General features: G+C 39.3%; 1 long non-coding RNA gene across 1 annotated transcript; it reads right to left on the bottom strand.

Moving 5' to 3' along the window:
• Positions 1-1,185: 1,185 nt before the first annotated feature.
• On the bottom strand, positions 1,186-15,225 carry LOC144244639 (uncharacterized). The gene is made up of 3 exons (XR_013339009.1): positions 13,925-15,225; positions 10,025-10,097; positions 1,186-1,437 (listed from the first exon to the last, which is right to left on the bottom strand). It is a non-coding gene; the product is annotated as an uncharacterized LOC144244639 (long non-coding RNA).
• Between the last annotated feature and the right edge of the window lie 6,085 nt (positions 15,226-21,310).

Raw genomic sequence — 21,310 nt, 5'->3', positions numbered from 1 at the left:
TAGCTTGAGCCCTGACCCAGGCTCTGTCTGCACTGACAGTGAGGCACCTGCTTGGATTCTCTCTCTGCCCCAGGCCCACATGTGTGCACATGCACGTGCTCTCTCAAAATAAATAAATAAACATTAAACAAAAGGTAAAAACTTGAATTAAAATAATTAAAAAGAAATTTTTTTAAACTTGAATTTCTAATTGCATCCATTACATAGACAGCAAACCAGCTATCAAAACATTGAAACTATTTCAAATGTGGACCTATTTTAAAGCCTCCAAAATCTCACGTCACTTTTGTTTATAATTAACAATATCTTTCAAATGCCTAAGTATGACATTTTTAAAGATCCATTATAATTAATATAAAAAGGAAAATTAAATTCAGATATAAGCATCTCTCTCTTATCACATTTATCTCTTTAAAATGTAGCTTAATAAAAGTCTATTAGACTTCCTAAGATAAAATTTTATTAAATTCAGAGTTAAAATATTTACTCTTTAGATATCTGCAGTCAACTAACAAATTTTCTGTAACATCCTTTCATACTTTTATAAACAAAATATTTTAAAGACCTATAATGGCATGATATAAAAGAGCAATAATTATAGTAGACAAAATAATACATGAAATATGATATGCCTTCTGCTATGTACCTATGAGTTTTACAGAATAATCGTTACAACAGACGTCCTTAGAGAACAAAAGAGAATGAGAAAGTAAAAGGTGAAGGAAGGCATGGAAGATATTTTCTGTTATCTTCTACTGTGTGGTCTCTCACTGCGCTATTGTTTAAACAAAAAAAGGTCTTCACAAGGGCAGGTCCTGTTTCAAATGTCCCCTTACCCTTCTGACTAGAGAATAATGTGTTTGTGTAGTATATGATTACACCAGACAAGGCTGTGAACACATGTGACTTACTCAATGATCCTATTCTGCTTCCTTTTAAAGATAAAGAATGCATGTAAGTCGACTGTGTATGAGGCTCTCGTCATTCCTTAGAAGGCTCCATTCAAACAGAGAATAAAATTACCTTCCTTTAAAACATTAGGAGCATGGCCGTTTCCTCCGTCTTCATTTTCTTTTCAGACAATATGAATTAATACTTTCATTTATTTCAAAAGAGAAAAATATGACACATGTAATTACTTTAAAACAGTTTTAATTTATCTTTGTATAAGCAAAACATCCCCATAAAACATTTACTTTTCAAAAGTGTTTATATACAAATAACTGTGTAAGATGGAAGAAACAGCTAAAAACAACACAACCACCAACACAACAACTCCTAACAGTAGGCCAAGTCAGGGTGCAGATCTCATGAAAACAAGCTGCTCACATTCCCAGAACCACAAGCCCCTGGGAGGAATCTTGTCCTGTTTAACTCGCTGGGTGGCGGAGCCCAGAGGAATTAACTCAAACTATGAAAATCCCAAAGCATGGTCACCTATAGGGAAATGAGGAGAGAGATATAATTTGAGCATGGTAATTATTTTCTTGTAGTAACAGTAAAACAACAACAACAACTGTAAATGGTAAAGGTTTTTTGTGGGCCCCAACTTCAATAAGTAGCTAACTGTGTATTTACCAAACATAGAATTTGTTAGCTATGGTGGAAAACATACTACGTATGATTGCCATTTGTCTTTAAAATGATATCTCTAGAGCACTCATATTTACTGATTATAGATGCATGTAAGTAGTATGTAAAGTAATAAAACACAGCCAACATTTGAAGGTTTACTGTGTATCAGACATACTCTTCTAGGTTCTTCATATGGTTTTTTACTTAATCCCCACAAGATCCCTGAGAGGTAAGAACTATTATTATTTCTATTGTACGGAGAGCTAAGGCATAGAAAAGTTAAAGATTACACAGACAGAACGCAAAACTAGTTACCTTGTCTGCAGAGCTCTTGCTTTTCATTTAGTGCCAGTGCTGTAATGTGAAACTGGATTTTATTTTTACATTTTTTAAATGTTTATTTTTGAGAGAGAGAGAGAGATGGAGAGAGACAGAGTGTGAGTGGGGTAGAGGCAGGGAGGGAGGAAGACACAGAATCCAAAGCAGGCTCTAGGCTCTAAGCTGTTAGCACAGAGCCCGACACGGGGCTTGAATCCACGAACTGTGAGATCACGCCCTGAGCCGAAGTCTGATGCTTAACCGACTGAGCCACCCAGGTGCCTCTATTTTTACTTTAAAAAAAAAAAAAGTTTACCCTGTGTCAGATTCTTTTTTTTTTAATTTTTTTTAATGTTTTATTTATTTTTAGGAGAGAGAGAGAGACAGCGTGAGCAGGGGAGGGTCAGAGAGAGAGGGAGTCACAGGCTGAAACAGGCTCCAGGCTCTGAGCTGGCAGTCAGCACAGAGCCCGACGCGGGGCTCGAACCCACGAACCGCGAGATCATGACCCAAGCGAAAGTCGGACGCTTAACCGACTAAGCCACCCAGGCGCCCCACCCTGTGTCAGATTCTATGCTGACAGCGTGGAGCCTGCTTGGGATTTTCTCCTCTCTCTGGCCCTTCCCCATTCACATGCTCTATCAATCTCTCTCTGAAAATAAACAAACACTTTATTTTATTTTAAAATGTTTACTTACTTTGGGGGAGGGAGGGGCAGAGAGAGAGAGAGGAAGAGCTTGAACCCATGAACTGCGTGATCACGATCTGAGCTGAAATCAAGCGTCAGTTGCTTAACTGACTGAGCCACCCAAGTGCCCCTGAAGTTGTATTTTAAACCTTATTATCACACAGAACTACTCTTCCAACTATTCTTCTACAGAAATTCCATTTCCTTGTGAACTTCCACCTCCTAATACCTCTTTGACTCACTGTTCACCTTCTGCTTCCCAATTCACCTTCTGGTTTCACCTGCTTCCACATACAACTTGGACCCCTAGTCATTTCATTTATACCCCCAGACTCCTGCCCTGGCCTCTCCTACTGAAGTCAAACCAAGGTGGTGGCCTGTACCAGCAATCTCTGTTACTACTGCTTCCTAACAGTGAAACATTACTGCTGATTTAATCCAAGAAAGAGTCACGCTTCCTGTTGCTAAGTGGGCCTTCACTGCTGCTCGGCAATCCTTTTGTTGACACTTTATAGCATCCACAGCAGCTGTTCCCAACTTCTTCCAGAATTAAATCCCCAAACGCACCTATCTATCCCTTTGTAGATTATCTTACTATGGATTTACTTCAAACTCATCCAAAGTAGAGTTGCCAGATAAAATATAGGATGCCCAGTTAAATGAGTTCCAAATAAACAAGGAATCATATTTTAGTATAAGTATGTACCAAATATTGCATTATAGAAATATTTAAATGGCATGTAAAATAAAAAAAACCTCAGCAAACTATGTACTGAGAGCCTACCAAATATTGTACAGAACATATTAATACTCAATTTTAATACTAAAAATTTGTTCATTGTTTATCTGAACATAAAATTTTACTTGGCATCATATATTTTAATTTGCTAAACCCAATCCAATCAAATTTCCTTCTTTCCATTCCTAGTACCCTTCCTTTTTTCAAAGGTTAATTCTCTGAGCTATGGTATTGGTCTCTCTCCTTAGTTCACTTTCTTCTTCATTCTACACAGTCCTTCTTTTCTACTTTCAAGAATGCTCAGGTCATCCCTACTATAGTAGGGATTCTACACCCCTCCATGAGCCCACCCATGCCCTTTGCCGTGTCACTCTGCAATTTCTCTACAAAGGTAAATTCTACTTCCCCACTCTTTGAATCTGTACGTAGCCATATAATCTGATCTGGTTATTAGAATGAAGCAGAAGTGCCAGCATGTCAGTTTGGAATCTGAGTTTCAAGGGGTCTTGTGTATCTCTGCTGGTCTTCTTAAAACTTTTCCACCTCCATGAGAAGAGTATGCCAGGGTAAGCCAGAAAGGAGGAGGATGACAGGTGAAATCGCGTCCAGCATTGAGCAAAGCCCCCCCCCCCAGTAGGCTTGTAGATGTACAAGCAAGCCCCACTAAGACCAGCCAACCCTCAGGCACGAGCTATAATTACAGTCTCAAGCCACCGTTTTCGAGGGTTGGTTATACAGCAAAAGCTATCTGAAACATGTACCCTGAAAAAACTCTTCTTGACCTTACGATTCTAACTTTTCTTTCTTGCACTCCTGAACTGCTGCAAAAAGTTTTCTTTCTTTCTTTCTTTCTTTCTTTCTTTCTTTCTTTCTTTCTTTCTTTCTTTCTTTCTTTCTTTCTTTCTTTCTTTCTTTCCTTTCTTTCTCTTCCTTCCTTCCTTGCCTCTGCTCTCTCACCACTTAATTTGTTATCTATACCACTTCTCTTAATTGACACCGAAAACCTCCTAATGGGCGCTCGTATAGCTTTGACTCTGTCCTGATCCACCTTGGCCTCTGTATAGCACCTGGCACCTCTGTTAAGTTTCCCCCTCCCTGATTGTACTGCACTGGTCTCACTGTCTTTGATTATATGGTCTATGTTTATTCATTCCCCCAACAGTAACTATCATACATTTGACTCACACATCTTTATGTCCACCCCAAATCTCCTTCCAAACTCTGGTTGAATTGGTTCTCAAACTGTAGTGTGCATTAGATTCACTCAAAGGGCATACCAAGATTCAGGTTTTTAGGGCCCCGCTGCCTGAGTTTCATGTTCAGTAAGTCTGGAGCGGAGCCTGAGAATTTACCTTATTAACAAGTTCTCAGGTGATGCTGATGCATGACTTTGAGAATGACTATTCTAATTTCATATTTCCTATGAAATTCTCCACCTGGTTACCCAAAGTTGCCTCAAACATCACATACAGGGTCAGTTAGGTTTTTTTGTTTACTGTTTGTTTGAATTGTAAGCCCTGGGAACCAATTTGGGCTAGCTGAAACAAAACCAATAATTTATCAGGGAGCTCACAGAAACAATGTGAAGGCAGGTTCAGGCTCCAAATAAGGAAACCAGAAAACAGACTACTTGACAGTAGGAGCATTTCCTCTAAATCTGAAAAAGTAAACAGTGTCTCTTGTGTTCTTTGAGTCCCTCTGTTCAAGAATCAATTCCAAATGAAAGGTCCCTACCCATCCCTTGGTTGTCCCGGGGCAGGGATAGAAAGTAGTGGAAGCAGCTACCAACAGACTGCTCGTCTTTCATACGGTCTTTCTTCAGGCCCTCACAATCAAGCGAGTGGATTACTACAACAACCTCTTAACTGGTTTTCTTGCCCCTAATCTAACCTCCAACTCATTCTCCACATCAACTTCAGTTATCTCTTTAAAACACATGTCATTTTCTTCTTTGCCTTGTCTGGTAGTGTTCCTGTCTTATCTTGTTTTAAGTAATAAATTGCTTTTCTTTACGTGCAAGTGGATGGGATACTTCCGCCTTAGCAGACTCATAAAATGGAAACGTAGTTTTAAAAGGTAGGAAATACATTTTACTGTTAAATGAGGACCTAACTCCCTAGTAACCAGGCAAGGGTCAGAAGTGGTCCCAAAATAGAGACCCCTCTAGGAGCCTTTAAAAGATCAACGTCTCACTAGATTGAAAACCCCCTCACAACATAGACTCATCCTCATTGCATGGCCGGCACCTAGCTCATAGCAGGCACTGAATGAGATGAAGAAGTCTTCATCTCTGGGCCCCCTACTTCAGATGACTGTATTAGTCTCCTGATTTCCTGGTCTGCAGTCTCTGCCTGCCTATCTCCTCACTGCCAACTCCTTCCTGTACCACTGCTCATCAAGCCAGTTATCATTTCCTGCTTGAAACCTTCTGACTTCCCACTATATGTTTGCCAACTCTACACTACTCTGTACTCAAAGCTTGCCATAATAATCTGGTTCCAACCAGTTCTTCCAGGCTTTCTTCCATTTCTACTTATACTGTCAGTTGCTCCAGATAAATGTTTTTTAAACATAACATACTTTTTCTGTTCTTGTTGGTTTAGTTCGACTTTTTGGGATGCCTTTCTCCCATGGGGTTTATCCTACCCTTCCTTCAAAGTCTGTTAACCCGTCAGTAGTCTCAAGTCTTTTTAAATCCATGCCCCACCACCCCAGGCTCTTTCGGTTTTGTCCCCTTGTACTCTGTATCTCTCTTTCCCTGGTTAGAAATTTGAAGCTTTTGTTAACTGATGTCTTAGGTGTATACATACTTCCTAAGAGTTGAACACATACAGTCTTAAATTATCACTATATACTTGTCTATTTGTCCTACCCAATTTTAAGAGCTTTCTATCGCTAATTAATCTTCTATATTCACCCAGAAACTACTCTGGTGGTTTACACATAGTAGTGATGAATGAAATCTGTTGAGCAGATGAATAAATGGATGTTTATAATATGGGCTAGTATTTGGGACTGGTCTCCTTGAAGCAGCAGTCAGTGGCTATGCTAGGAATTCCAGAACTGCTGGAATCAAGGGGTATAAATCTTGGCAGCTTGGAAGTCAAGGGGAGTCTAAACCAAAGATGATCAGATTGAGCACAGAGTCAAGGGCCAACAAACCAAAAATAAGCATCAAGTAAAAAGGTTCCAAGGCCAAACCTGACTTGAAGTGTAAAGCACAGGATTTGGAATCGGGTGAAGACACAGTAGAAGCAACAGTGGTTTAATATTAGGTTGATGGGGATCTGGAATGGTGGACTTCTTTTAGGGGCTTGTAGAGCATTTATGGAAATAAAATGAGTGGTTTATTAGCAAAATGGAGTTGCCTAGGAGTCAGAAGTTGAGTGGGCAGCCAATTACCATTTATAGCAAAGAAATACATGGAAACAAATTTATAATAGCAAATGAAGTGAAATATAAATAGACCTGCTTTGAGAGGTAGATTTCATTTGAGCTTCATTTTCTTGCTTCTGCCCTGTCATTTTAATTTGTTTCACACATTTGCATAAGTTCACATCCAAGTTCTAATGCATTTTTTGATTCCTCCATATAATACGGTAAAAAATATATATATTTTAAGAGATATAGTATCATAGTACCCAATACCAAACACAAGAACTCAGAATGTTTTTGCTATATATTTTATTAATTTTTAAATTTATTTTTAATGTTTTATTTATTTCTGAGAGAGAGTGAGAGACAGCATGAACAGGGGAGGGTCGGAGAGAGAGAGGGAGACACAGAATCTGAAGCATGCTCCAGGCTCTGAGCTTGCTGTCAGCACAGAGCCCAACATGGGGCTCGAACCCACGAACTGTGAGATCATGACCTGAGCCGAAGTCGGACGCTCAACCGACTGAGCCACCCAGGCGCCCCTGTTTTTGCTAACTATTTTAGACTTTTAAAATATCAATGAATAAAGCTCCAATAAGAAAGCTGTATCTAATAACTGATTTTTTTCTACACTAACTATTCACAGACTAGAAAAGTCTAAACAAAGGTTTAAAAATAACTTAAAACGTAAAACAAAAAAAAAATCCTATTTATAAAAAATGCATATTTTATTACTGAGAATGCTAAAAAGCTTAATTCCTACACCAACCTTTCCCTATAAAGCATTTGTTTGCTTTCAGTCTGTGAGGCTGGGTTGAACAGCTCTCTGCCACACACAGTGTTTCCTTGTACTAATTAGCAGCAAGCATTGTGGCAAAGACTAATGTCCACATGAAAAGCACAGCAAAATTCACTTTAAATCTTATTGTAAATGTGCAATAGTCCTTTGCATGCATTGTAAAATAAATTTTGTTATTTTGAATTAAACGATGAATAAAGTACACTTTTCAAGCCTATATTATTCTTCCTGATAAACTCCCATAATAGTTCCTTGGAAAGTTAATATATTTTGGCAGGGAACATAGAAGAATAGTAAAAGCACTTATCCAGGAGCTAGGTGACCTTGATCCTACCTATTAAATGAGGTCTTAGGCAAGTCATTTATTCTCTCAAAGTCTCAGTATCCTCATCATAAAATATAAAGACTTGAATTACTTCAGTGGTTCTGGCAAGGAAGCCTGCATTGTGATTGCCTGTGGACATTTTATTTTGACTTGGTAGATGTGAGAAGGGAGGGCCTCGGTAACTGGAGCTTTACAACACTTCATAAGTGATTCTGATGCATAGGATTGGTTAAAAACCATTGGCCTAAATAATTCTTGAGTCTTTTTTAATTCTAAAAATCTACCTTTTATATCCAATCAATGGGATTTTAATAGCTCCTACCTTTCATCATTAGTCTCTTTTGTAATGAATAAAGGTATTTTAGGAAATAGAGAAGCTGCCTCTAAATTATGAATAATAGCTTACAGTTATTGAGTGCTTACCAGTTCTAAGGTATTAACTCATTTACTATATGGAATTCAATCTTCACAACCACTTTGGGAGGTAGGTACTAGTATTATCGTCTATATATCACAGATGGAAAAATTGAGGCACGGAGAGTAATTGGCCCAAAGTTACAGAAAGTAAGTACAGAAACTGGGCCATAGAGCGTGCACGCTTAACCAGTATGCTACTGCCATTCAATAAGTAACCTGTACCTGAAAACAGTACCCACCACTATTCTCCACCCAAGTAGCACTGTTTTCTCTGTCACTTGCTGAAAAAGGAGGTGTCCGTTTTTAGAAAATTTGTGGGATCAAAAATGACGGAAGGGGGAAGCTGGGAAAGGCAAGAATGAAATGACTCAAGGGAGTTGAGCCTAAGGCCCCTGACCTAGAGATTACTTAGATTCACAAAAGCCTTGTTAAAAAGGGTTATGATCTATGGGAGTGATTTTCCATCAGTCATTACTTTATCCCATAATGTTTAAGACATGTCCTTTTGGACTGGTCAAATATTAATTTAAAAAACATTAGAAATTTACCTTACTGGATAAACTAGATCCAAAGCTATAAAGTTAAAACAGGAAATGAAGCACAAAAGCTATGATAGAGAGTCAGGGAGAAGGTAATGACAATTGAAATTATTCAGCCTATTACTAATTTGGGATAGACCAAAGAGAGTTTATTACAACTGTACTTTGGCATATGGAGTAGAGTCTAGTGCATCCTAAGGATAACTTTCCCTTCCCAACAACATGGACACAGTGACCTAACTGGTCTGTGGTCCTGGATGTGCAGTGTTAAAGGCCAATCTACACAGCTGTGCGACTCTTTCCTAACTGGGTGCACTCAGCAACCTGGGTTAGAGCTGGTGTTTTGCCAGGTTAGTGACAGCAGAGCAAGCAGGGCAAAGGAGGCTTCTGGCAAGAGACTGGCAATTTAAAATAGAATGCAGCAAAAAATCAAAGGGAGTGAAGGCAGGAGAGGGCTGATAGGGAGAAAAAAGAGAGAAGTCTGGATTAGAGGGGTCATGTCAGAGAAACCTGAGGACGAGGGGCTACCATAGAGAGAGGAAGAACGCTGGAGACATCAGGGAACTGAGAATGACGTACTGGGAGGAACGGAGTGAGAGAGCTGGGATGAATGCTGGGGCCAGAGAACGTGAAGTCTGCGCTTACGGAGTGAGAGGGGAACCAGACTGGGTGTATGACAAGATCCAGGGTGTGGCAACAGAAACGAGTGGCTGAACATCACTGGAGATGAGATGTCAAGGAACTTCGAGGCTGGTATTCTGGCTATTTTGGTGATGCATTCACTCTGGATGAACGTAGCAGTTAAGGGAAACAAGAGGACTGTAATCCATGTGTCCGCCTTTAATATTTTAAGTCTTGAAAGACTTTGACATGCTTAGGATAGGGAACTGGATATTCTAGAAAGGGCACTGTTCCCCTCTTATCTATGAGATTTCAGTCTAAACACAGTTCATACTAATGCAGAAGTAAGCAGCAGCTTAAGAGAAATGAGTAATGTTTCCCTTCATTCTTTTTTTTAATGTTTTATTTATTTCTGAGAGAGGGAGAGACAGCGTGAGCAGGGGAGGGTCAGAGAGAGAGGGAGGCACAGAATCTGCAACAGGCTCCAGGCTCTGAGGTAGCTGTCAGCACAGAGCCCAACGTGGGGCTCGAACCCACAAACCATGAGATCATGACCTGCGTCGAAGTTAGACGCTTAACCGACTGAGCCACCCAGGTGCCCCTGTTTCCCTTCATTCTTAAGACTAACCTTTGCTCCACTTTTCAGACTTGGTAAGAACCTGTGTTTCACATTTTCATCCTAGGGCTGGCTTAGTATTTTGCTAAAATTGAATAGAGAATGAAATTAACCTGCTAATTCAGGCAAGAAAAATCTCCATTCCCTGTTCTCACAAGTTTGTGAAAATAAATGTTTAAAACATAAATTACAACTCAGTTGCCCCAGTTCTGATTTGAAAACATCTGGTGAGATCACTGGGTACAGCTTCCCACTACTTTTTTTTTTCGGGTAAAAAAATACACGTACAAAGGTTTCTTATAATCTTGAAAGAACAGGGTGGCAGGCTATTTACTGACAGGTTGACCTTTACACAAAGAACCTTCACCTTCAACAAGCTGAAATTACTGTTACTGATGCTTTCAGAATATTATTCCCTCAGAAAGCGGCATGTTTTGTCCAAGTCAGACAGAAATGGCTAGATAGACACCATTTGGTCACCAAATGGTGCACTGCAGAGAGTAGGGGCAAATTATTTCTATAGTACCAACCATATGTCTGATACTGTGCAAGGAATAAAAAAGGAAATGTCAAATATGATTCCTAATACCAAGAAGCTTACAATTTATTGGCCAATTACATAATAATTGAGCCCAGAGCCATGTCTTACATTGTTGTAGTTACTCACAGCATCTAACATACGAATTTATATATATCAATAAGTGAATAACAAAATAATACAAAAAGTTTAGAATTAAGTAATAAAACACATGTTTCACATAGGTGACTGAGAGAAGAGATAACAGTTGAGCTAGTGTCATTGTAATCTATGAGAAATCTTGTCCCTATTCTATTTTGAGCGGGTACTGACACAGGAAGTTCCCTGTTCCTACTCACTGAAATCTTTAGGGAAGAAAAGAACCAGGTCAGCTTTTTCTACAGGTAGAAATTGAAGGTCAGGTTTATCCTGCGCTAGGGCATCAAGAGTGGCTGTGTCTATACCTGCATCTTTTCCCAGTTAGCCAAGAAAACTTAGCCTTGAGCAATTGCTCTCCTAAGTATGTAAAGCAATTGACCAACTGTTATTGAAATCCTTTCCCTCTTGGATTCTTTGATTTTATAGTGTTATCCTTTCATTTATTTACATAAAAAATTATTGAGCACCTACTATATAACCAGCACTGTATTCCTATCCTTTTTACTTCTGATTCCTTTACTACCTCTTCTCTACTCTATCACTCCCCCTCACCCCTTATTCAGCTCTCAGCTCTATTCTTTTTATGCATCCCATCTTTCAAAAGGTATAGAAGTTCGCTGAGGTTCACGTAGCCGTTAGGCTGATATCTCCCAACCAACACATCCTACACATACAGATGGAAGAGGAGATTCAAGTGTCTGTAAGGTCTTAAATTTCCTGCTACTGATACACTTCATTGATTGTTCCTTCTCAGTCTTTCCTATGGGCAACTCTTCCTCTAGAGAGTATTAGGTTTTGAAATTTTCAGTACTCTGAATTTGTCTTTCCCCTCTATACTTTATCCTTACACAATTGCATCTCCCTCTTCCTATCACTCTCCAAGCTTCAGAATGAATTTTTCTATTCTTGTTCTTTCTATACTTTGAACAGACTTTTACTGAGTCTGTTGCCCCTGCTTTATCCAGTTAGTTCCTCTTCTTCCTTAAATCTTAAAGTCCTTCCCTAAAGACTTAAGGAAGTCTTTGTTCTTCTCCCTAAACTAGGTTACACAGCTCTGCCATGTGACCTTATTGCCCCCTCCCTCCTTTTCTTTTGAAGTATTCATCATTGCATATGACTGTTTAATGGCTGTCTTGTCCCACAGACCAAGAGTAAACAATAGCCTATGTGTCAAATCCAGCCCCACTGCAGGTTTTCTTGGAACATTCTTTTATGTATTGTTGATGATTGCTTTTGCATTTCAAAGGCAGAGTAGTTGTGAGAGAGGCCATTTAGCCTGAAAGCCCCAAATATTTATTATCTGTCCCTTTACAGGAAAAGTTTGCCAAATGCTGCATTAGACTATAAGGACCATGAAGACTGAAATCATGCCTGTTGTTCTCATTTCTATATTCCCAGCACCTAGCCTAATGCCTGACACATCAGTATTTCGGGACTAATTGTATTTCAGTCTCAAGCTTTAACCCATCTTGTCAGTGATCAGGATGAGATCCCATTAATCGGCCTGTGTTTATAACAGCCTTATAAGCGCTGCTATCCAAAGAATGAATGTATTGCAGTCTAAGGGAAATTAAATAACATACAAATGAATAGATTATTACAACCAGAGGTAAATGCTATGGAAAAAAGGAACACAATTAGAATATGTAACAGAAAACATAATCAAATATAAAGTTTGGGAAGACTTCCTGAAAGAAGTGGCCTTTGACCTGAAATCTAAAAAGTGAATTAAGTGGGCAAAAAGAGGTAGAAGGAACGTAGTATGCACCAGGAATTGATACTCATGTCAAATAATAAACTATAAAGTAAGTTCCTTGAGAAATTAAGGGTATGATCCAAAATGGAGCAAATGGTCAGTGGGACATTTAATATAATGGAAAATCTGAAATACTGTTATTGGCCAACAGTGGGAAAATGGTGAACTATCAAATGCCCGTAGTGCAGTATATTCTGTATCCATTAAAACAATGGATATGAAGATTTTTAATCTGTATGGAAAATGATTCTACTATAATGTAAAATTTTAAAAACCCTGGGAAGTTGTTTCAGCTAAGTAATATAGTCATAGAAAAATTTTCTAGAAGAAAAATGGACTAAAATGTTAATTATAACTGCCTCCAGGTAGGATTGAGTATCCTATATGTTCTTTATGGTTTTCCATTTTTCCTAGACTATGCATTTAAGACCTTTAAGATTGGAAAAATAAATTTTATTGAGAAAAATAAAGAAATAGAAGTGTTGATCTTTATCTACACATCTGAGGATAGTCTTTCCTGTACCCTGGAATGAGGATGTAAAATGACCACCAAAACCCAGGAGAGTTCACTGTCACTAGTAAAGATTCTTAGTGGAAGTTTTCTTGGAATATGATTTAAACTGTAGGTATAAAAGTGCAGTGGGGACATTAGGACCAGGGAAAACTACGCTGAGATGTGCTGCTGTATATAGACACCTTGCTTCCGGGATTCTGTATCTTGACTAGTTAAATTGGGAACGTAATCTAACCTTAGTCTATGTGTGTTTGGTCTCTTCCTACACACATATGGCCTAGCCGTAACCCATCAGAAATGCTCAGTTTCAATTCTGGATACATAATTTAAATGAGGGTCCTGGAGAGCTCACGCATCAGTTCTAATACTACTCTATTCTGAAAGCTTCTTTTATTTTTTGTTCTGCAAACATCATCTTCAATTTATAGGCTCATTGGTCTCTCCCTTAAAACTATTACTGCTAATTTATGGAAGTGGGTGAGTTGAGAGTTGTTTTTAAAAAGTTTTGCTTCTTCCTGTAACTGAAATAAAAAGAACAGAAATTCTTACCACAATGATTAATTTGACTTCCCTTTAAAAAGAAAAAATAAAACCCCATTCTTCTGATTAAAATATATTTTATTAATCATTCAGGCAATACATATTTATGTGCCTATCTTATACCCAGGCAGGCACTATGAATCCACTGGAGAAACCTGCATGAAGTCTTCTAAGGTGTGCAGTTGATAGCAATTGCTTCCAGAGTTTGCCATACAGGGCTTCCAAATCCCTTTTGGGAGGGGGATGAGTATCTTTTCCATCATGGTTACACAGAGGCAACAGAGTGGATGCAGGGCTTAGTAAAAACTTCCTTTAGACTAGGCTAGATCAAACTTGGCACTACTGATGTTTGGGGTCAGGTAATTCCCCATTATGGGGGCTGTCCTATGCATGATATGATATTCAGCTGCATCCTTGGACACTTACCTACTTGATATCGGTAGCACTCTTTCCGATGTGATTAAAAAAAAAATGTGTCCAGACATTTTGCCAAATGTCCTCTGGTGGTGGGGAGGACAAAGAATTTATCTTGACTTTCACTGAATTTACTGGAAAAAAAAAGTAACCAAATAAATTGAAGAAAAATATAAATTTTGCCAGATCACTATGCCCTTCTGCTTATTCCCTAGATTAGAGGTGAATGGAAAGACACGGACAAGACAGACTGTTTCCTACAACAGAAAGGACTGGCATATAGACACTATTCAGAAGATTCTCTACAGTAAGGAGTAAAAGTAATGGACCTGGAGTTAGAAGACTTGGGTTCTCAATAAATAGCTTCATTTCTGTGGGACTCAGTTTCCTGATCTATAAAATGGAGGTGGTGTGGGAAGGCAGTAGAGTCATAAATACATCTTTTAATTTTTTAAAACATTTTTATGTTTATTTATTTTTTGAGAGAAAGGGAGCGAGCAAGCTGTAGAGGGGGAGAGAGAAAGCCCAAACAGGCTCTGCACCGTCCATGCAGAGCCCAATGTGGAGCTCAAACCCATGAACCATGAGATCAAGAGCTGAGCTGAAACCAAGAGTGGGATGCTCAACTGACTAAGCCCCCAGGTGTCCCAGATCTTTTAACTTTTTAATTCCATTAATGTTGAAGACTTATTCTAGTCACTGTACATGGAGCTAGTATACAAAAGATAAAAAGACAGGGTATCTTTCTTCAAGGAGATTATAGTCTATTAGAATGACAAACTAATAAACCACAGTAATCTAAGAGTCACAACAGAATCACGTACAAAAAGCAGTGGAAGCCTGGAAAGAACACCTAAATTTGCTTGCAGAAATGAGGGAGACCTTTACAAGGGAAGTGGCATTTTAACTAAAACTTGAAAGATGAATAAAAATTTTGACATGAGATAAGAAGGGGGAAGACATTCTAGTTAGAAAGACAAAAGCAGAGAAATTTGATGCTTTTCCAGAAAAAAATGTGTATTTAGAGAACTATAAGTACTCCAGTGGTGCTAAAGGATATATGGAAGAGGTGAAATACCATATTGTAGATGATAATCTAAAATTTATGTGATCTATCACCCTTGCAGTTGTATAGAAAATGGGTTTGGAGAGGAATGAGCCAAGAGGCCAATCAAATGACTATTATAATAGTCCACCTAAAAATAGTGAAAGTCTACAGAAGGCCAATTATGTGGCCAGGAATGGAGAATATTCAGAGAGAGAATGGGTAAGACTTGAAGTCAGATAGATAGAGGGATTATAGATACGACTTAGTGAGCATTTTGGTAAGCACTTTCTGTATGTGTGCAATAGCTCATTTAATCCATATAATAAGCCTAACAGGTATTTGCTAAAACTTAATTTGCCAAATGATCAGGTAGTTGAATTTACCAAATACTTGCTTTACAGAAAATTCACCTTACATTTATTGAATAAATGTACTCTTTGGTAAAATTACTTCTTAGTGAACTGGCTTTCAGTGAAATGACTTCCAACCTAAGATAATATAAAATTATCCTCATTTTACTGAGGAGAAAACTGAGGTTCAGCATTAGCAAAGGCAAGGCCAGGTCTATAGAGCTAGAGCTTTTAATCTCCAGGTGACTAATAATACTATGGCGATAAAGGAAACAAATGATCTAGGATATTCTGTTTCAGCTCTAATACCCTATGATTTTAATATTTTTTAAAGTTTATTTATTTATTTGGGGAGGAAGGGGTGGAGAGAGAGGGAGAGAGAGAAACCCAAGCAGGCTCTGTGCTGTCAGTGCAGAGTCTGGCACTGGGCTTGAACTCCCAAACTGTGAGATCATGACCTGAGCCGAGCCTAAGTTGGATGCTTAACCAACTGAGTCACCCAGGTGTCCCTATGATGTTAATATTTTCAAATCAACAACCAAAACTTAAAAAACAGACATAACGAAACTAAATTCAAGCTCTATTAAGAATACCATTGCTTCTGGGGCGCCTGGGTGGCTTAGTCGGTTAAGCGTCCGACTTTCGCTTAGGTCATGATCTCGCGGTTCGTGGGTTCGAGCCCCGCGTCAGGCTCTGTGCTGACTGCCGGCTCAGAGCCTGGAGCCTGTTTCAATCTGGGACTCCCTCTCTCTCTGACCCTCCCCTGCTCACGCTGTCTCTCTCTCCTAGAAATAAATAAAACATTAAAAAAAAAAAAGAATACCATAGCTTCTAATGGCAACTTCCTTAATTTTTCTTGAGAATTTAAAAAAATTTTCCCCTTCAGCCCACTGATGAAGACAATGACAGGGAGATGGTTTTCCTTACTTTTCTGTAGTTCTCTGCAATTTTTCTTAACTGTGAGACATTGCGATCTATCTGGAGTCAACTACCATTTACATCCACGTGACACATAAAACCCACTGACCACCTTTAAATTGTCATCCCAAATATTTGTTTCATCCCAATGTAGATGGTATTATTTTTCTAACATGGGGGAAAAGGTCACCATAATTCTGTTCTCTCAGATATGAGACTTATGAAATTCTTAAAACTCAACTTTGTACTTTTCCCTGCCTGAGAATCACCAGCAAAAACTGCACATGACCTTTCTTGGATCTGTAATGACCCTGGTTCCCAGCTGTGGACAGTGGAGGGTACTCCAGGAAGTCAGTGGAAAGCAGTAACTCCTCTTCGGGGGCATTTCTGTTACAGTAGCATGTGAGGCCCAAGGGCCAGGATGTTAAATATCCTGTACAACGTAGAACTGTTTCACCTAAAACATCAGGAGAAGCCCCCCTTGAGAAACAGTGAGCTCAGGGTCAATTTCATGGGCATGCAGGCTGTGCAGTCTTACAGGGCACCATGGTTGGTTTAGTGCTCTGCAGTCACCATTTTGAAGATCTTCATACTTGTATGTTTGAACATCTGTTTTATAAATGAAGTCCAGCGGTACAATGGATCATACGTGCAAGCAGAGGAGGCAACGTGTGCATCTTTTCTTCCTTGCCACCCCGTTTGCATATAGTCTTCATGGTATCTCATAAACACAGGACTCTGATGGACCTAATGAGGTACAGATACTCAGGGAGTCACAAAGTGATTATAAGGCAAGCATATTACATCTATGGCTGATGTGGTGGACTATTCCAAGAGGCTACACTTTCCATTTGAACCAGAACTTGCTTCGGATGCAAAAAGAAGGGAAGGCATCCTAAAAAATGCAAGTGACAAAAGAATCCCGTCCTCTCCTTTCTTACTAGTGTATATTACTTCCCTGTATTACCATTTACATAGAAAATGATGACACAGAAGGAAGGGGAGAGGTAGCGCAACTCATGGTTTCCTTTCCTTTCAGTCCTTCCATACTCAAATTGGTAGGATGTATGCATATCAAAAAGGGAAATAAAAACAGGTTAGTTGAGGGGTGCCTGGGTGGCTCAGTCGGTTGGGTGTCTGACTTCAGTTCAGGTCATGATCTCGCGGTTCGTGGGTTCAAGCCCCGCGTTGGGCTCTGTGCTGACAGCTAGCTCAGAGTCTGGAGCCTGTTTCGGATTCTGTGTCTCCCTCTCTCTCTGACCCTCCCCTGCTCATGCTGTCTCTGTCTCTGTCTCTCTCTCAGAAATAAATAAAACATTTAAAAAAATTAAAAAAAAACCAGGTGAGTTGGCTTTGTGCAGCACTTACACATTCTGATAAGCAAAGGATGCATATACATGTAAAACTAGGATATGAATTGTGCACTTCTAGTGATTTTGTGTATGAGTTAAATGCTTTTTATATTTGCATTTATAAATGGCATTGCACAAAATAAAGATGAATGAGAAAATTCATTCTAATAATTTAAAATTCTAATTTTTCTTAGAATGACATTTATTTTGTCATTCATTTTAAAGTGACATTAATTTTACTTAGAATGACATTAAAAAGCAAATAAAACACATCATTATAAGTCAAGGGACAGATGAAAGAAGAAAGAAAAAGCTTTATATTTTAGTACATATGATGGCACTTTTTTCCTGCTTTTTGAGCAAGGGGCCCCACATTTTTCATTTTGCTCTGGGCCCAGCAAATTATGTAGCTGACCATGACTGAGCTAGCTTAAGCAGAAAGGGATTAAAGGATAGTACTTAGCTCAGAGATCTTGGAGAGGACAAGAGAACCAGGCTTGGATAATACACAGCTAGCTAGAAACAACATTCAGGAAAAACCAAACCAGGAAGAACACTCATCCCACATCATAGAACTCTTCTAATGGAAAGCCATCCCAACACCAACTGCCAGTCAGCACCTATGACTCTAAAAATGATGTGAGAGCTCTTCCTCAGCTACCCGGAAGAACCAGACATCTCCACCATGGCATTTGCCAGAAAATCCATCTCCCTGAATGCTGCTGAGGCATCATGTTGCTCACCTTGGCACCCATGTCTTGAATGGGTGCATCTGATTACTGGAAACTAGGTCATATGTACAGGTATGCTGACGCCAGCTAGTGATTGTTAGCATCATTTCTAACTAACTCCACATTCAGTGAAGTCACTTCAGTAGCTTGGGAGTATTTACACCATGAAAATTGGTCAATGCAACAAATCAGAGTTGTTACTCTACCCCAGCTGTTAGTAAACACTTACCAGCACACCATCATCTATCTACAAACAGCACTCTCTAGCTGCAAGTGTCTGGAAACTGTAGTTCTTTAACTTGGTAGCTTTTGAAGTACAAAAAAACAAGCTAGATGGGCTGGATGAGTGCTGGGTAAGCCATCTTATAATACCTGACCAAAGATTATAGTATCCATTGCCTTCTGTTCTAGATTATAAAGTGCTAGTAGCCAAATACTCATAGATGTTGAATAGTATTGGTACAGAAAAAGGTTTGGCAGGCTTTTACTAAAAGCATGACATGGGGGTGCCTGGGTGGCTCAGTTGGCTGAGCATCTGACTTCAGCTCAGGTCATGATCTCACAGTTCGCAAGTTCGGGCCCTGTGTCAGCCTCTGTGCTGACAGCTAAGAGCCTGGAGCCTGCTTCACATTCTGTGTCTCCCTCTCTCTCTGCCCCTCCCCCGCTTGTACTCTCTCTCAAAAATAAATAAAACATTAAAAAAAAATTTTTAAATAAAAAATCATGACATGATGAGTTATACATCAGTGGACTAGAAGAGATATAGGTCAACTGATATGACTAAAATACATTTCTATGATGCTAGACTATAAACTCTGTAAGAGCAGGGGCCATGTCTGTTTTATCTCTCACTATTATCTGAAATCACCTGGCAAATAGAAGCCACTCCACAGTAATAACAACAACAAAGATAACTTTAAGAATAGAGAGAGTTCAATTTTGGCATCTCTCTTATTCTGTGTACGTAAGACCATGCCAAATGATTTTATTTACTCCTTTTAGAGGAGTTAAACTTCTGGATGCCAACAGTTTACAGTACTTTCATACATTATCTCATTTGCACCTGTACCATCCCTAAGAAAACAGGAACTACTATCCATTTCATAGATGAGGAAACAAACTCCAAAAAATAGTGATCTTTCCAAAGTCATGTAGCTAGTAAAGGATTTAAAATTTTCATTTCCTAACTCAAAATTCCAGAACTCTTTCTTATGTCAGGAGACTGTATTTATAAAACACATTTGATAGTGATTAGTTAGGGAAGCATTGTCTTAATTAAGGAAGTACTGTCAAGTTTTCAATTTGAGCATCAACTTCAACTCAATTACATGCAATGAACAAAATATCTTGATTTCATGCCACAAATGTTTTTCTTCAAAGTGAATATTCTTTCCTTGGCATTTTAGAAGGATTTGAATTGTGGTTGCAATTGCCTTTTCTTAAAGTCAAGGATGTTGATTCCAGAGGTGGGGGGAAAGAAACCCTTTTCTAGAAATAGCTAATCCATGAATTTGATACTTTTTTTTTAAGCTAGGAATAGTATAATTTAAATACTATGAATGTACTTGGATTGAAATATGGTACAGGGACTCTCGATTTTATTTTACTTTAGAATCATGAGTGGTGGGTGAGGTTGCTAATAGATTTCCAGGCCTCATTCCTAAAAATGTGACTTTGTAAAGGCCAAAATATTAAAATTTAAAGAACACTCAAGAGCCCAGAATACTAAGAATGGTGTATCTGTCATTCAGGTTGTACAAAAATATTTATTTTACCAGAATATGCATTTTATCACGGCAGTGCTATTTTTAAATCACTTCCATAAGCCTCCTAAAACCTAAATCAATGTAAGAGATTTGCCTCATAAAATTATTAGGTAATTTCCTGTATATTAGAAATCTTGCTACCTGTGTTTATTATAATCATGCTCTGAGGTTGAAAACTGCAGGCTAATTTACTGTCGTAATCAGTCTCAAATCTCTTGCAGCATAAATTCTTACTAGCAGTATTATGTTATCGAATTTATAGACAGCTTCCTACCAGTGATCTGTTCCTTTGAGCCTTTGGATTTTCCATCTGAAGAAACACAATGGTGCCAAAGGAGGATCTCTTACACCACTTAAAATATATGGCAACCTACTAACCATTAAAATACACCTGTATAATACATGAGAGTGAATGCATGATCTCTAATTAGGGTACACCGAAAATGACTGTCAAAAGCCCTTTACTTAGTGCCATACTTCGAATTTGAAATCATGGTTTCTCTCTCTTGCTTAAATCTTTAATAAGAAGAAACCGTTCTGAATGTAAGTGAAACTCCCGTTCCACGGAGAAAGAAACTGAGGTTCCAAGAAACCAAATTATTTTCCACGGTCACACCCGGTTATTAGTGACCAAGTCAGACAAAAACCCATCGGTTCCAATATAATAGCCAACCCAAATGCTTCTGTTAGTACCTCCCCCCCCCCAATTTCACTACACCCCATCTCCCGACCTCTTTTTGGATAAAGTGGTTTTGTTTAACAGTCCTTCCCCACCCCACGCCCGTTTGCTTTTATGCCTTCGGATGGTAAAACCTCGCACAACCCGTTAGCGAATAGCATTGGGTGTCCACATCTAACGCAGTGACTTTCACGGGCCTTTTCCTTTGGCCGAAAATATCTCAGAAAGGCTCTCAATCCTGGATTCCGCCAGGGGAGGGAGAAGGGGAGGGAGGTCACCCAGCGCCGACAAGTCCGTACTTGTACGCGCGCGCGCGCGGGACCCAGCCTGCGGGGCCAAGGAGGAAGCCAAGGAAGGATACGTTAGGGCGGGAGGGAAGGAAAGAGGCGGGAGAAAAACCCCGTGGTGGGAAATCCCTGTGCACGGGATCCGCCAACCCCTGGCAACGCTGAGCAGAACCGGGCGTGAATAAACCCTTTTAGGTGGCCAGGCGCAGACACTGCAGCACAGCACGGCCGCAAGGGGCGCGGCGGCTCGAGCCGCACGATCGGGAG

This window comes from Crocuta crocuta, unplaced genomic scaffold (genome assembly GCF_008692635.1).
Source record: "Crocuta crocuta isolate KB4526 unplaced genomic scaffold, BGI_CrCroc_1.0 scaffold147, whole genome shotgun sequence".
Taxonomy (NCBI): Eukaryota; Metazoa; Chordata; class Mammalia; order Carnivora; family Hyaenidae; genus Crocuta; species Crocuta crocuta.
Note: the sequence above shows the minus strand (reverse complement) of the source record. Positions and strands in the feature narration are given on the sequence as shown.